This window comes from Cheilinus undulatus, linkage group 4, assembly GCF_018320785.1.
Source record: "Cheilinus undulatus linkage group 4, ASM1832078v1, whole genome shotgun sequence".
In the NCBI taxonomy this organism is placed as follows: domain Eukaryota; kingdom Metazoa; phylum Chordata; class Actinopteri; order Labriformes; family Labridae; genus Cheilinus; species Cheilinus undulatus.
Window position 1 is genome coordinate 5,564,790 of NC_054868.1, and position 9,394 is coordinate 5,574,183.

Genomic DNA, 9,394 nt, shown 5'->3' on the forward strand with positions numbered 1-9,394 from the left:
TATATATCACGGCAAAGTCAAACAGCATCACGAAAACAGCAGCTTTGGCAGAAGACTAGTGAGAAAGGAAGAGGGTAAAAGAGTGGTGTTTTGTCTTCAAAAAATAGCGTTAGATAGTGGCATTTGTGCGTGTCTGTCATGTGCAATAACAATATGTCACTTGAGAATGTTGAGAATGCATTTTTTCACCTTTATTTGCTCTACTTTTCGCCTATGTATATAGTTATCTTTTGCACTGTGTTTTGCACACCCAGAGTCCTAGACTCAAAAAATGACTGGTGATTGTTCTAAACATGTATAGGTTCACATTTCAAATGTCAAATCAAAACTTCATGAGCAATAACAAAATTTCTTCTCATAAAAGCCATGAAAAACAAATCTGTTTCTGTGTTTTTCTTCTTTTAAACTGCTGACAATTCCATACAATGTGCAATAATCATTAACCAGATGTTGAAAAGTCAAGTTCAAGTACTCCTGGGAAAAGGGGCCAAAGCTCTCAGACTTAGGGCATTTCCTGACTATTTTACAGCCATAATAACAAAATATGTCCAAATTGCCATTTTAGACTCAGTAGGTAAAGGGTTAACAATGGTGTTTTAAACATGCTGTTCACTGTTTAAATGCATTTGGGATGTAATTCTTTCAATATTAATTCATCATTAATTCAGAACTTGACATTTACCAAACTGAAGAGCTGACAACTTCAGTCGTGGATAATTTTATTTACTATAATTCCCACATTTTAAGAGGGATTAGTTGGTGGAATAAGGATTTCAGCAACCCCCAAAACTAGAAATGTTATCTGAAGGTGGTGTCCAAACTCCTTTAACAAAACGTGATCGTTTATTACTATTAATATGAAGCTAATAAACTTAGCTAAATATGCTCGTCTAGATTATTCGAGGTAATGTTGTCACTTTGTACTCTTTAGTAGAGGGCGGAGAAATAATAATATTGACCCGATTGAGGTGAAGCAGTCGAAAGTTACATGTTTTTTTTAAAGATTTATTTTTGGCCTTTTTGCCTTTATTGCATAGGACAGTGGATAGAGTTGGAAACAGGGAAGAGAGCAGGGAGAGACATGCAGGAAATAGTGCCACGGGCTGGATTCGTGCCCAGGTAGCCTGCGCGTGCCTTATCCACTCGACTACCGACACGCCCTGAAAGTTACATATTTTAATGTCCAAATTGTTCTAAAATCACATTTCACATCTCATATTCAACACAAAGTCTCATTTAGATAGAAGGGACCAGAAGTTGTGCCCATATTTCACGCAAAGAATCATGGGGACTAGGAATAAGGTGGATAGTTGCAGTTTTTTGCAATAAATTTCCATATCAGGCTTTTTGAGAATGCAATTTCCCTCCTCTGAGAATCTTCACAGATGTGATTCCTGCATGTGTTTTTGGCCAATGACAATACAGCATTTTAGCATCAAACTCAGTGTCAGACATCACGAGGGCAACAGAAATATGTAGCTAAAATATCTCAATCGCCCCCTTGTGGCTGGCTGCAGTAAAGCTGATTGGGACTGATCTCATTGTAAAAGGCTTCAAGTTCCTTAATTTTGGAATTAAGTCATATTTTTACAAGAATGTTTTAATAAGCAGAAAATATAGATTTTATTTCACTTTATTTCAATATCCACCCCCACAGTCAAGAAAAAAGCTGAAAAAAGCCCCTTGTAAAAACGGAGTTGATGACCCCTGGTCTACGATGTGTTTTCTCCTGTCCTCTGATACAGTGGTTCTCAACCTTTGCAGCCCGTGACCCCCCAAAGTAAGGTGCCAGAGACCGGGGACCACCACTGTAACTGAAGGTGGTTGAACACGGCCATGAACAATCAAGAATAGTCATGTGCAGACAAGGCTGTCTATAAGGGGGGGATTAAGGGGAGAGCTTTCTGGGCCCATGGAGGTCAGCAAAATCCTGGTCCACTGTAAAGTTTAGCTGTGATATCATTATTTTATATTTAACCTGAAAAAATGACCAGTCTCATGAATGAAACAAATCTATTTTTTAAAATCATTTGTGTAGTATATAGCCTTCTTAATGTAAATCTATTTAGTTAAAAAAGGAATTCAAATGAGTTAAAAACTGAAAAAAATGGGTTAATAATGAAAAAAAAGGTAGAAAAGTTGGTGAAATTGGATCTTAAAAGTAGCAGAAAGGGATTAGAAGTGGCAAAAAATAACCAAAAACGGCAACAATGGGTTACAGTGGCAAAAATGGGCATAAATAGTGGAAAAAAGGAATTAAAAAGTGGCTGAAAAGGCTTTACATTGGCAAAATTGGCTGTAAATCTGGTGAGATGGGGAGAAAATCAATATAAACTGGCAAAATAGTGCTAACTGAGAAAGAAAGAAATAGGCAAATATTGGAAGAAATTGGTCAAACTGGCAAAAATGGGCATATCAGACACTGAAATGTGGTTAAAATGGGAAAAAATTGGACATAAAAAAAGTGGTAAAATGGGATAAATAGTGGCAATAATGGGTCAACAGAGGCAACATTTGGCTTTTGTGGCAAGAATTGCTTTACAAGTGGCAAAAACAGGCAGAAAAAGTGGTGGAAACGGTTTAAAATGGACAAAAATAGGTGTTAAGTGGTTCAAATTTGGCAACGTTGGTGTAAGGTGGCAACAGTGGATTTCTAAAAATATTCTTAGTTTTCTTTAAGGGAATCTGGAGACCCCCTCTTAGTGTCTCGCAACCCCAAAGGGGGTCCCGACACCAAGGTTGAGAAGCACTGCTCTGATAAACAGTGGTATATATTGAAGTGGAAGATAAAAGGAGGTTTCTCCCTCTCTCTCCTCTGGTCCGTGCGTAACGGCACTTTTACGCACAGCCAGGAGGTCAGTACCATTTAGTTTCACTGTTTCATTCACTGTGGCGGCCAAATTTGTAAGAGCAGATAATGACTTTCATTCACTCTGTGTTATATATTATCAATAATATTAATAAGGGCACATCTGGGGTTTGCTGTGAGAGGAGTTAACTCCCCTCACAGCACATTTGTTGTATATACTGGTCAGAGGAGTAATTTTGGTGAGCAGATTGATCCGGAGCAGTGATTAGGCAAAAGTCTGAGGTCAGAGGAGACTACGTTGTTACATATTTCACTGGACTAAAGTCCTGTTAGTTTAGAAACAGCTCCATTCCTTGTCACTAACTGTGCCACAGTGGAGATCAACGATTTTTACGTAACTGGCCACAAAAACACTGTCCACAGCTAATCAGTGTGGCTTCTTTTATTCTTATGTCCTACATTTATTTTTAAACATATAAGGCAGGGGTGTCAAACTCAATCACAGGGGGCCGGATGCTGGATTCAGGTCCAACCTGAGGGCCTAAAAAGGTCACCTGTTTAACCAGAAACTATCAACCTCATTTCACCAGTAAGAAAAAATGGATGGATGGACAAATGGATAAAACAATGGATGTATGAAGGATGAAAGGATGGACGGATAGACAGTGGATGGTTTGATGTACGAAAGGATGGGGGGTAGATGGATGGATGGATGGATTGAGGTATGATGTGATGATGTGGTGCGTTTCCAACGCTTTGCAACACAAGTGAACAGAAACGTCCTGACCTGTGAAAAGCCAGATAAGAGCAGAAACACTGTGGTTCGTGTGTTTCACAGAGTCAAAAATCAGCTTTTTCATGCAGTGCTAGATATCCTCATTATGATAACCGATTAGCCAACAACATTGTTGGCATTTGATTTCACAACATCATGTTTTGGAGAAGTTCAAACATGTGGAGCAGATAATGACGGAGAAGTTCATTAAGAATTTCATCAGTTATCATTTTGACCATGACTCTGTAACTGAAGATGGTTTGGCTGGTTGTGAAATCCCTCTCTGTTTTCTTTGTGTCTTTGCTCTTTCATACTGAGAAACATCTCTGTCAATGCCACACTTTTAGTTTGACTAAACCTCTGCTACTAATGTGTTATTAATGTTCAACATGACTAATTTCAGAGCTGTCTTCAGCGGGACATTCTTCTCTAAATGTTTGTGAATTTCAGCTCTGCTTTAAACACAATAACCCTGGCTCTGCTTTAGGACAGGCTCTCCCAGATGAGCATTCCTGACTCCACCTGCAGGTGGATCACAGACTTCCTGTCCCATAGGAAGCAGCAGGTGAAGCTGAGGAAACATGTCTCTGACAGCAGAAGTATCAGCACCGGCTCCCCCAAATGCTGTGTTCTTCCGCCGCTCTTCTCCCTGTACATCAGCATCTCTCCATGACCTGTACACCTCCAGGGCTCTGAGGCCTGCAGGTAAATTCGCAGCTGACCCCTCTCACCCCAGACATGGACTTTTGAGGCTCTCCCCTCTAAAGCTGGGTGTACACTGTGCAATTTTCCTGCGATTCAGCCACAAATTTGGAGTCATGCGACTCTCAGTGGGGTCGGTTGTCGTTTGCCTTACAGTCAGCTCCTGAGTGGTCATGAGGATTTCTGGCACGTTTGATATTTTGGTTGTATGATTCCAGACACATTCCAGAGCAGAAACACGAGAAGAATAAACAACTTTTGAGGATTGTTTTCCTTTGTAAACGGTCAGACAACGCCCTGAATTACTGTGACAATGTCTGGAATCACTTTCTCATGCACCCTGCTATGACAAGGAAATACTCCTATCCGTTGATCTGCTGCAGCTGCAGACTTAGAGGTGCTTCCTGTCTCTCACACACACACGGAGAGAGAGAGAGAGCAAGAGGGGGATAGAGCAGGAGAGATATGGGGGGAGAGGAAATGACCGGACATGCTTCACCCTGAATGTGTGAGCCTTTAAAAGCATAAACTCCACGGGTTATGTCACAGTCCGTCCCGATTTCACTCGCAAAGTGTGAGCATTCAGGTCGTGCACGACCATTGGATCGTACAGTGTGAGCACAAAACTCATGCGCAATGGTTATGCATTGTAAATGATTCAGAAGCACAGTGTGAGATGACATTCTGCCACGACCGTTGTACAGTCGGCTTGAAATTGCACAGTGTATACCCAGCTGAAGGAGGCTGAGGTCCATCAGGACCAAAACACAGACTCTCACTGAACCCCTGAACCAGCAGACAGATTAATACATGTTTACACAGACATTATGTGTTACATTAACACACACCAGGCTTTATCTCTTCTGTTTTAAAACTACACACTGTCTGTGTTAGACTCCTTTGCTCCCTTCATTTCATATTTTTTTGAGATCTTCAGACTATATTTTATAGGTTTCTTGAAACTTGATTTCTCCAATGACAGATTCAGGCTTCTAGCCTCTTAATATTTATCTGAGGCTTGTTTTTTATTGGTCTTTCAGGTTTTCTGTGTTGCACCAGACACCAAGTCAATTTCCTTGTATGAGAAAAAGAACATGGCCATAAAACCTGATTGTGGAGGGATGCACAGATGGATGGAAGAAAGGATGGATGGACGGATGAACCTGTGAAAAGCCAGATAAGGGCAGAAACGCTGTGGTTCGTGTGTCTCAGAGTCAAAAATCAGCTTTTTCATGCACTGCTAGATATCCTCAGTATGATAACCGATTAGCCAACAACATTGTTGGCATTTGATTTCACAACATCATGTTTTGGAGAAGTTCAAACATGTGGAGCAGATAATGACGGAGAAGGTCATTATGAATTTCATCAGTTATCATTTTGACCATGACTCTGTAACTAAAGATGGTTTGGATGGTTGTGAAATCCCTCTCTGTTTTCTTTCTTTCTTTGCTCTTTCATACTGAGAAACATCTCTGTCAATGCCACACTTTTAGTTTGACTAAACCTCTGCTACTAATGTGTTATTAATGTTCAACATGACTAATTTCAGAGCTGTCTTCAGCGGGACATTCTTCTCTAAATGTTTGTGAATTTCAGCTCTGCTTTAAACTCAATAACCCTGGCTCTGCTTCAGGACAAGCTCTCTCAGTTGAGCATTCCTGACTCCACCTGCAGGTGGATCACAGACTTCCTTCTTGTCCAATAGGAAGCAGCAGGTGAAGCTGAGGAAACATGTCTCTGACAGCAGAACTATCAGCACCAGCTCCCCCCAATGCTGCGTTCTTTCTCTGCTCTTCTCCCTGTACACCAACATCTCTCCATGACCTGTACACCTCCAGGACTCTGAGGCCTGCAGGTAAATTTGCAGCTGACCCCTCTCAGCCCAGACATGGACTTTTGAGGCCCTCCCCTCTAAGGAGGCTGAGGTCCATCAGGACCAAAACACAGACTCTCACTGAATCCCTGAACCAGCAGACAGAATAATGCATGTTTATACAGACTTCATGTGTTACATTAACACACACCAGACTTTATCTCTTCTGTTTGAAAATGACACACTGTCTGTGTTATACTCCTTTGCTCCCTCAATTCATATTCTTTTGAGATCTTCAGACTATATTTTATAGATTTCTTGAAACTTTATTTCTCTCTAATGACAGATTCAGGCTTCTAGCCTCTTGATATTTACCTGAGGCTTTTTTTCATTGGTCTTCCATGTTTTCTGTTTTTCACCAGACACCAAGTCAATTTCCTTGTATGAGAAAAAAAACATGGCCATAACACCTGATTGTGGATGGATGGACAGACAGATGGATGAATGGATGGACGGATGGAAGATACATGGGTGGATGGATGTAAGAATGGGTAGCTGGATGATGGATGGATGGATGGATGTATGGATGGATAGATGGATGGATGGATGGATGGATGGATGGATGCAGTAGGCAATTTGAGGGGGGATGGTGTCCCCCTTGTTAGCAAAATGACCAAAATGCGTCCCCATTGTTAACCTGCCATCCCCTCTCTGTCAGGGCAGAGCAGGGATGCTTAGTTGAGTATGTTCTGCCTGACTCATTGATCCTTTACAGGGTTTCCCATTTATGTTTTAAACTGCAGCGGATTGCCACTGTTTAATTAGCCCCCCTGTTTTCACGTTGGCATTTCCATCCAGCATAACTTGTACTGTCCCATGGATACACATCCTGTTCAATGCGCTGATGCTGCACAGATACCCCGCCTCCCTCCCTCTCTCCTCCTGGGTGAACAGTGAAGCTCTGAGTTTGACACTGTAGGCCTACTCAACCCGCGACCCTCGAGCTGCATGTGCCTCTTTAGTGACCAGTTGTGGCTCTTTTAAGGCTTACTTTTAAAAAATCCTCCCGAAATCCTCCATAAAAGTGAAAACTGTCAACAGTAAGAATCTTTGCAATAAGTCATATCAATAAATCTAAGTACACAAAATGAAGACAGACTTTAACTGCCAAACTCAAATAAAAACTTGTATATTATTGCTTTCAGATGCGCGCTGGGTGGCGGAACGTGCGTAAAAGAGCACAGAGGAAGTCCACTGATGGCACGTCTCTTCATTAAGATAATTCATAGAGGTTTGCTGTCTTGTGTTCAGTGTTGGGTAGCATTACATTTGGAACTAACTTGTTAGATTACTGCGTTACATACTGAGAAAAGTAATTTTCTTATGTTACTGCATTACCTACTTCTAAAACTAATGCGTTAGAGTACTTTTGCATTACTGAATATTAAACCCTTTAACCATTCATTCCACTTGGTGGTTGTAAAAACGACAGATAACGACTACACGTCTGTATTTAAATGTGCAGACACTAATGCCAATGTACAGCATAATTTACAGCCCATAACCTGTATCTCTGCGTCCTGAGAACACCGCTAACAGGCAGGAAAACCTTTATATCTTTTTAACATGCTCACAATCAGACAACAAGCTGAGCAGAGGCAGACAGAATCACTGAAACGCTGTGCATAATAGCACGTAATTGGAACAGCTGCACATATGATTCAATGAGAGCAAAAGGAGCTTTTAAACTTACGTTTCAACAGGATGCTGTTCTTGCCCCTTTCATCCAAAAATCCATCATAATGGGGATAATTCCACAGTGGCCTGCTGTCCTCTCTGTAATCTTGCTGGCTCAACAAGCTAACAATGCGCGGGTAATGGCACAGAAAAAAGTTAGATTTCTGACTTGCATTTGAAGGCACCATGACGTCTCACAGGCAAAACGTTTTAATGAGGTCCACCTGTGATAGTGTGACTGACCACGATTAGTGTTGGTGGTGGTGGTGGGGGGGTACAAGGTGCATGCCCCTTGTTAAAAAAACAAATGGCCTACCGGATGGATGGATGGATGGATGGATGGATGGAAAGTAGACTGTTGGATGGATGTAAGAATGAATGGATGGATGTATACATGGATTGATGGACGGATGAATTGATAGATGGATGGATGGATGGATGGATGGATGGATGGAAGTATGGATGGATGGATGGATGGATGGGTAGATGGAAGGATGGGCAGATGGATGGATGGAAGATAGATGGATAAATGAATGGATGGACGGCTGATGGATGGATGTATACATGGATTGATGGACGGATGAATTGATAGATGGACGGATGGATGGATGAATGGATGAATGGATGGAAGTATGGATGGATGGATGGATGGATGGGTAGATGGAAGGATGGGCAGATGGATGGATGGAAGATAGATGGATAACTGAATGGATGGACGGCTGATGGAAGGATGAAGAGATGGGTAGATGGACGGATGGGCAGATGGATGAATTGACTATTGTATCAATGGATGGATGGATGAATGGTCGGGTGGATGGATGGATGGACAGGTCGACTGATGGATGGATGGACGGATGGATGGAAGGTAGACGGCTGGACGGATGTACTAATGAATGAATGGATGTATACATGGATTGATGGACGGATGAATTGATAGATGGATGGATGGACGGATGAATTGATGGATGGATGGATAGATGGTTGGACAGATGGATGTAGGGGTAGATGGAAGGGAGATGGCTGGAAGAATGGATAGATGGACTGGGTGACGGATGGATGGATGGATAGTAGGATGGATGAATGAATGGATTGATGTAGGGACAGATGGAAGGATGAATTGATGGACAGAGTGACGGATGGATGGATGAATGGTCAGGTGGATGGATGGATGGACAGGTCGACTGATGGATGGACGGACGGACAGATGGATGGATGGATGGAAGGTAGACTGATGGATGGATGTAAGAATGAATTGATGGATGGATGGATTGATGGATAGATGGATGGATAGGTGGATGGATAGGTAGATGGAAGTATGGGCAGATGGATGGATGGACGGATGGACAGATGGATGAATCAACCATTGTATCAATGGATGGATGGATGAATGGTCGGATGGATGGACGGATGGATGGACAGGTCGACTGATGGATGGATGAACGCATGGATGAACGCATGGATGGATGGAAGGATAAATGGATGGATGGATGAATTGATATATGAAAGGAATGATGGACAGAGGGACGGAGGGTTGGATGGAAGGTAGTTGGATGGA